Source organism: Engystomops pustulosus, chromosome 6 (assembly GCF_040894005.1).
Source record: "Engystomops pustulosus chromosome 6, aEngPut4.maternal, whole genome shotgun sequence".
In the NCBI taxonomy this organism is placed as follows: domain Eukaryota; kingdom Metazoa; phylum Chordata; class Amphibia; order Anura; family Leptodactylidae; genus Engystomops; species Engystomops pustulosus.
Window position 1 is genome coordinate 79,463,423 of NC_092416.1, and position 9,022 is coordinate 79,472,444.

Below are 9,022 nucleotides of genomic sequence, written 5' to 3' on the forward strand. Positions count from 1 at the left end.
GTACATCTTTGATAACATGCACAGAGCAACAACTCTAAATTATACAGAACCTGAATTTGTATGCAAGTCAAAACTGTAGGTTTTAGAATTGTAACTCCATCAAAAATTGTTTTGGTCTTTGCAACAACTGGATTTTCAAAACTGGGCACACAGGCTGCAGCACGCCTGCATGGGGGGGGGGCACCTTCTATCCATTTATATCATGAACAAGCATGCAGAAAACTAGTGTGAGAACGTATGAGTGCTGCGCCAGAGCCCACCTTGTCTGTCCTAGTTTGGTTTCTATGGTGACTAAATTCTACAGAGGACTTGTGCTATGCACTCTTTAATAAGCAGCAGGTAAAGCACAGACTATTAGAAGACATACGTCCACAGGTCTACTGGGAACTCACATGCATTTTCTGTGTGGTACTAGAACTGCTTTCTATTTTAGAGCCAGGGCTAGAAAGTCAAACCTCTACAATGAAGGTCAATGACCTGTACAGAGAGGGAGGTCTCCTGAGCCACTAACAAAGTATATCAGGAGTGTGTCCACTGCGAGCTAAAAATCTACAGACACTGATCACCATGACGACCACTGATCTACCGATTATTATCAGCCAAACCACCAAACTGTATCGTTTTCACCCGATATAGGCTGTGTGTTGCCGTTTACACACATGGCGTTTAGGGTGGTGACACATGTGGTGTTTTTAGACCGTTTTTGGTTGTGCGTTTTTGACAAGTTTGAATTAAGATCATTGATCAAATCTGTAAAAAATTTGTTTTTTTACGTTCTGAAAACGCACAACTAAAAATGACCCCAAAACGGCCTAAAAACGCCACGCGTGTCACCACCCTTACATTGAGCTTTGTTTGCTTTTAACGCATGCGTTTTCAAACAGCTGAAGAGGAGATTTGCCTATTAACATTGTTGTCATTACAGGCAGTCCCCAGGTTACATACAAGATAGGTTCTGTAGGTTTGTTCTTAAGTTGAATTTGTATGTAAGTCGGAACAGTATATTTTATCAGACAGAACCTTTTTGGTCTCTGTGACAATTGGATTTTAAAAATGTTGGATTGTCATAAGAACCAATATTAACACTAAATCTTCATTACAGACACCTCTGATAACTGTTACAGCTGATCATTGTAGCCTAGGACTAAAGTACAATAAATTACCAATATCCAGAGGTCCGTTTGTATCTAGGGGTCGTATGTAAGTCGAGTGTTCTTAAGTAGGGGACCACCTGTATTGCGTTTTCAAAAGTGTGTTAAAGCGTGAATAAACATGTGTTAACAAAACAATAACAAATGTGTTAACACTGTTGCCGCATTGTTGACAATAATGTTATTAGGAAAATCTCCTCTTCAACTGTTTGAAACGGCAAACAAAACGCAGCGTGTGAACGCAGCCTCAGGATGCGGTCACAGGTGCTGGTTAACAATCACATGCGTTTCAATGGAAATGCCTACACGATGTGGCCAAGTCCCACCCCTGTGCGTGAGCTCTACATTATGAAACACAAATACCGTCATGTATGTCCGCTGTCTCATCCCTCCATTGATGACAACTTGGGAGAGTCAGCAAAGTAATAATCAGATGGTAATGTTCTGACTAGAATCACATTATCTGCTAGGTAAAGGGTTTATAGCATCCAAACAACTCCTCTGCAGGTAATGGACTGTCCAGGGGTGCTGATACCCCTGTTTCTCATGCATGCGTTCTGTAAAATTTTAGGCATGCCTCCCAAGACCCAAAAATTGTTGGGAGAATTTACCTCTTCCTCAGGACTGGGGAAGTCCTATGGTATAAGCGCATGCCCTTGCCTGCTCCTACAACAGGCCTGTTACAACACAATATGCAAGACCTGATGGAAAAAAACTGGAGGCTGCGTTCACATCGGGCATTTACATTGCATTTTGAAACGCAATACAACAGCTAAGGAGAGGAGATTTGCCTAACCACATTATTTGTTGCATCAAAATGCAACCGTTAACGGCATGCTAATATAACACAAAAATGATATGACTGCAGAACATACGCACAATGAAAAGATTAAAAAAAAAAAAAGAATATAAAGCATTATTGAAACACTCTGTCCATTTGGAATAATAACAAGGGTCACCTGTACAACTTGTAATGAATAAGTGTCTACACTAGACACTGTATAGGACCGTAGGATTCAGATATACAGCAGCACAGACATCTTTTACATGGGGGCTTATGTATATCATAATGCATTGCTGCATTGATGAACACAAGAGAGGGGGGCCAATAGTGAATGGCTGCAACACTCCAAAAGAAGGCTAGAAAAGATTAAGGGGAAACACAAAACTGGGGGTTCGGAGTAAGATCTGGATTTATTACGCTACTGAGTTTTTGTGTTCTGTATTTAAACTGAATTATGATACATGTAGAACCGGACAAATCGTAATGATGTTATTTACGGCTCTATGCCCAGCAATCCAAAATACAACAATCACCCCTTATTCCTGTAGACAACATGTGTGAAATATATACTAGTAGATGAATAAGCCCTGAATGTTATACATACAGATATACATAATATGTGGGGTACACTTGTTTAGTATATAAATAATTTACAATTACAGGCTGTGACGATCACACATAGCGCATGTATTGGCTTTTGAAATGCAATTCAGGCACATCGGGGAGGAACTACAAAACTTTTGCGCATAGGAACAAATAACACTTGTTTTGCCAGTTAACAAGACAAGCTGCGTGTTGCTAGTTCTCAAAGCGTTTCTAAATGTATCAGCGTTCAGGAGTTAACTCCTCACCAAGCCCAATGTGTGAGGCCTCATGTACATGTATGTATAAAAGGACTGGGGCAGTATGCCGTGGCCAATTCAAATGCCTGAGCCGCAAATGATAGAGCAGGTCCTATTCCTGCCAGACTTTGCAGCTCTGTGAGGATTTTTTTTTTTAACACAGGCATACGATGAGTCATGTTTGCTGTGTACAGAAATTTGAGTGTTACTGTATAGGATGTGTGCAATATACAGTAATAAACATTGTGGTCCGTAGGTATAAGATATGTATTATACAATATATGCAGGTAAACAAAAAATGCTATATACAGTTACCTGATCTGTGTTGTACACATATGAGCCGTGTCATATACAGGTATAGGACATATAGGGGGACATTTACTTAGAGTGTCGGTGTCTGCATTGGCTTTGTTACCGACCTGCACTCGGAAAGAAGACACACATTTAATATTGTAGAGCTGTGCAGAGACATTTCTGTCCCCGAGCCCATTTTCTGTCCCTGGGACCAAAATCTGTCCCAAGCACCAGAAATGTGCCCAACAGTCCCTGCTAGACCAGTTTTCTTTTGGTCTACTTTCCGCCAGTTTACAGCGCCCAAAAATGGCTGTGACACATATTAATTCTGTCTGAGTTTCCACTCCGCCAAAGCCACGCCCCTTTTCGGAGAAGAGTCGGAGCAGACGGAAAAAGTCATTTTTTCTGTCCCCGACAGCTAATAAATAGGTAGGAGAGCAGAACATGTGGTGAGAGCACCACAAAACTGGCAGAAACGCCATAGTAAATGTCCCCCATAGTATATAAGGGTATCCAATATTATATCGTATACGCGGGTATATGATAAATGTTACATAAAACAATATGAACTGTTATGTACAGGTAAAGGACATATATAGTATTCATGAATATACCATAGATGTGTTGTATGTGTAGTATTAAGTGGAAGTGTATAAGACAGTGTATGCAGGTACGATAAATGTTATGATGATATATACATACAGGGTTCATGACAAGTGTTATATATAATGTGTCGTATATAAAGGTATAGGAAGTGTATTATACAGGATACGCAGGTACATGATAAATGCAATATGTAATGTGGTATATACTGGTATTCAATAGATGATACATTTAATTTGGTACTTTGTGCCCATCTTGTTCTTTTCTTTTGGGTTTGTTTAACCTTTAGGTTTTTTTACGCTACGCATACCATTCTATTACATACGTTTGCTTGGGACTCTGGGTGGTTCAAAAAATTGCAAATGATTGCACAAATATCCAAATACACCAAAAAATGAGCAAAAAAACCCACAAATGACCCCCAAAGTGTTCTGTGTTAAATAGAGGTATAGGGAGAGAGGGTACACAGGTAAATGATGGATATTACACACGGGAATAAGAAGTGGTATAGGGAGACAGGGTACACAGGTACATAATAAATGTCATATAGGTAATGTATTAGATAGCGTTATATGACATAACCCCATCATATATATGCTGTATGATCCATGTTATATACAGGTATAGGAAGTGTATCAGACAGGGTACGCTGGTACATGATCCATGTAATATACAGGTATAAGAAGTGTATCAGACAGGGTACCCAGGTACATGATCCATGTTATATACAGGTATAGGAAGTGTATCAGACAGGGTACCCAGGTACATGATCAATGTAATATACAGGTATAGGAAGTGTATCAGACAGGGTACGCTGTTACATGAACCATGTTCTATACAGGTATAGGAAGTGTATCAGACAGGGTACGCTGTTACATGATCCATGTAATATACAGGTATAGGAAGTGTATCAGACAGGGTACCCAGGTACATGATCCCTGTTCTATACAGGTATAGGAAGTGTATCAGACAGGGTACGCAGGAATATGATCCCTGTTCTATACAGGTATAGGAAGTGTATCAGACAGGGTACCCAGGTACATGATCCATGTTATATACAGGTATAGGAAGTGTATCAGACAGGGTACGCTGGTACATGAACCATGTTCTACACAGGTATAGGAAGTGTATCAGACAGGGTACGCAGGAATATGATCCCTGTTCTATACAGGTATAGGAAGTGTATCAGACAGGGTACGCAGGTATATGATCCATGTTATATACAGGTATAGGAAGTGTATCAGACAGGGTACCCAGGTACATGATCCATGTTATATATAGGTATAAGAAGTGTATCAGGCAGTGTACCCAGGTACATGATAAATGCTATATATAACGTGGTATATACAGGTATAGGAAGTGTATCGGACAGGGTACGCAGGTACATGATCCCTTTTCTATACAGGTATAGGAAGTGTATCAGACAGGGTACGCAGGTACATGATCCATGTTATATACAGGTATAGGAAGTGTATCAGGCAGTGTACCCAGGTACATGATAAATGCTATATATAACATGGTATATACAGGTATAGGAAGTGTATCAGACAGGGTACGCAGGTACATGATCCATGTTATATACAGGTATAGGAAGTGTATCAGGCAGTGTACCCAGGTACATGATAAATGCTATATATAACGTGGTATATACAGGTATAGGAAGTGTATCAGACAGGGTACGCAGGTACATGATCCATGTTATATACAGGTATAGGAAGTGTATCAGGCAGTGTACCCAGGTACATGATAAATGCTATATATAACATGGTATATACAGGTATAAAATAGTTATACAAAGTTTTGTGTATGCTCTATTCAGGTAAATGAATGCACAGGAATGTGACGGCTATGTATAGAAGTTTAGCTTGAGTAATATAATAGCTGACGTGTATAGAATTCGTCCTGCATGTTTTCTATACAGCTCTCTGAGGTAATGGCGGGAGCAGCCCCCACCCCCCATGATGAGGTTCCGCACCTGGGCAGTAGGGGATATAAGGGGGGAGGGGGTAGACACGTTAATTCCTTCTGCCCATCCCATACGTAAACCATAGCTCCGGCGTAACCACCGGATTACCACTTACCTGCCAGCTTAAGTTTCGTGTGGCCTATAAGGCGCCCAGCGTACTCTTCGTCTCACAGGCCCAAGCCCCCCCCGCAAGGCAGCGGCTCGGGCCTAGGTAGGCAGCGTCCTGTTTAAGCTCACACACTCTCCTTTCTTGGCGGCCGCCGCTGCATTCACTACTCGTCCCGTTCCCCCCCTCCGGCGCCAAACACTTGGTGCACGCCGATTTCGACGGACTCTGTCTGCGTGTCTGCGCTCACAGGCCTAGGCGCTCGGAATCTTCCACTTTTCAGTGGCGGGGGGCGAAGGGGAGGACAGCGCATCAGTTTGTTTGTGTCCCACAATGCAGCGCGACTGAAGGGGGAGCAGAGTGACGTGAAAAAGTGGGCGGGGATTGTCTGGCTCTTTCGGTTGCCTGGATACACCTTCGAGTCTCTTAAAATGCGTTAAAAGCGGGATTTAGTGGTAAATGGCAATCTAATGTCCATATACATCTCCAGGCCTTTTCGTTTCTGCGTTTTAATATTTCTCTCCCCACCTCCCAAAATCCATAACTTTTTTTTTTTTTTTCCACGTATAGAGCACTGTGACGGCTTGTTTTCTGCGTAACAATTTTCCCTTCATAGTGCTGGTATTTAATATCCCATGCCGTGTACTGGGAAGCGGGAAAAGATTTCAAATGCAGTGAAATTGGTGAAAACACTCATATTCGCCATTTTCTTGTGAGATTGTATTTTATGGTTTTCACTGAGTGCCCCAAATGACGTGTCTACTTTATTTTTGTCATTCTTGCACATGTCATACTACAGTGTGGAAGTACAGGCGGTCCCCACTTACAGACGACCCCAAGTTACAGAGGGACCCCTCTGACCACTGTGACCTCTAGTGAAGCTCTCTCTACGAGACTGATCTATGTGTGAGGTTTTTGTTCTACCTTTTGAGGATCACATAAAAACCTCTTGGCATCTGTGACCACCATGGATCGTCAATGTGGTTCAATGTCAATTCCATTGTTCTTGCTGCTAAACCTAACGCCATTAGACAAGCCAGATTCAGCCAACTTCTATAGAGGGATCTCCTACAAGCTGCCACTCCTGATACCACACTGTGGCGACAAAGCCATTTCTAATATCTTTCCTCATCCCTGACGAGAGTACAGTAATAAAGCTTTCCCAAATACTAAAGAAAGATTGTAACCACCCCTCCCTACTTAGGGAGGACTCTTTTCAGTCCATGCACATTATGAAAGTGAGTTTGTCCAGAAACCGGTTAAAGGGGGCACTGTGGGGCTGAGCCAAGTTTGCAGGATGCTTTTCCACCCTGCTGCTGCCCTGTCACAAACCTAAAGATTGCCAACAATGGTCTCTAGAGACATAATTTGTTAGATGCTTGGTAGTAATGGCCATAATTAAATGCCAAAAGGATTAGATGAACGGAAATTCCCACATGTAGTGATAGTCCTCGCTATGACACCGCTAGCATGTGGTTGTATCATAAATGCCCAAGACTGGTGCCACAACTGGATGTACATCTCCTGAAAGAGTGACGAAGGCAGAGATCTGTATGCAAATGTTATGGCCTTCAGGAGCTGTGATGGGGTAATAGAGGGATCTTGTTGCCATTTAGTCAAGGAGGAAGATGAAGTAGCATAATCTAGTGGGGAGGGATGTAGGAGCGCATCATTTAGTGAGATTTGTTAGCCCTACTAAACCATGCATGGCAACTAGGGTTCCAGTCGTTGTCACTCAGACCCGCCAGCACTCTCCAGCGCAATGAGCGGCCTGCATATATGTGAAGAATGCAATCCGGAGGTCAGGGAATTTGTCTTGTAGCTCTGTAATCGTGAGAACTCATTTGTCAGTGTCCTGTATTAATAATCTTTATTTAGTGCCATCAAATTCCATAGCGCTTTACAGATTCTGAGAAACATACAAATAAAATAACACATTACAGAGTAACAGCATTCATGTGAAACAATAGGAGTGAGGTCCCTGCTCGCAAGAGCTTATAGTCTGAGGATGAGGCAAAAGAGGTATAAGAGCTTGTATAATGGTCCAACCATTTTTTATAAGGGGATGTAATAAAAATAATTTAGTGAATAAAAAATGCTGCTGCTTGAACAAGCCGTCAACTGCCATCTTATATACAAAGTCCAAAGTCAGTGGGACTGCAGAGAAGCATTTCCCGGATAACAGGCAGGGGGAGTACCCAGAATTGATTAATAAAGAGTTAAAATTGCATGCAGTTAGTGAGTGTGATAGGCCTGCCTCATTAAGTTTGTTTTAAGAGAATGTTTGAAGCATTGGGGTTGGGTATCAGTATGATAGACTGGGGTAGGACATTCCAGAGAATTATTGCAGCTCTGGAGAAGTCCTGGAGACATGTGTGGGAGGTTTGAATTAAGGAAGAGAATAATCTAAGATCACTAGTGGATTGAAGAGCACGGGTGCAGTATTATGAAGAGCTTTGTGGATGAGGGTTATTAACTTAAACTGTATTTGGAACAAACAGGCAACCGGTGCAGTGACTGCCATAGACTGGAGGCATCCGTGTAGCGTTTGGTCTGAAAGACAACTGCTGCATTGAGAATAGATTGTAGAGGAGAGAGTTTAGAAAGTGGAAGACCGATTAGTAGGGAGATATAGTAGTCTAGACAAGAGTGAATCAGAACGACAATTAGTGTTTTAGAGGTATCATTTGTAAGAAATGCTTGTAATCTAGAAATATTTTTAAGATGCATCCGGCAAGAGTGAGCAACAGATTAAATATACGGTGAAAAGGAGAGGTCAGAGTCCAGCACAACCCCAAGACAGCCTGCCTGCTGCCTCGGGGTTATAATGATACCACAGACAAATGGAGAGAGCAGGGCTAGGTCGGTTAGTAGATGGTGGAAAAAAAGTTCTGTTTTGAAAGGATTAAGTTTCAAGAAGAGAGAGGCCATGATTTTAGAGACGGCAGAGAGACAGTCACTAGTGGTCTGCAGTAAGGCAGGTGTGATGTTACATGCAGAAGTATATAGCTGGGTATCATCATCATAAAGATAATACTGAAAACCAAATCTGATGATTTGTCCAATGAGGGGCAGTATAGAGGTTAAAGAGAAGAGGACCTAGGACTGAGCCCTGAGGAACCCCGACCGTGAGAGGAAGAGAAGAGAAAGATCCAGAAAAGAAGACACTGAAGGTGCGGTCAGAGAGATGGGAAGAAAACCATGAGAGTGCAGTGTCCTTCAGGCCAATGGAGCAAAGCATCCTGAGGAGGAACTGGTGGTCCACAGTAACGCTGC

At 42.1% G+C, this 9,022-nt stretch overlaps 1 protein-coding gene across 2 annotated transcripts in view; it reads right to left on the reverse strand.

The window, feature by feature from the left end:
• ZBTB44 (zinc finger and BTB domain containing 44) overlaps positions 1-6,090 on the reverse strand; it is a 29,326-nt gene extending 23,236 nt beyond the window's left edge. For both annotated transcript variants that reach the window (XM_072156730.1, XM_072156731.1), the window contains exon 1: positions 5,756-6,090. The gene's annotated coding sequence lies outside the window, so the exon portion shown is untranslated. The remainder of the gene's footprint in view (positions 1-5,755) is intronic.
• Positions 6,091-9,022: the final 2,932 nt, after the last annotated feature.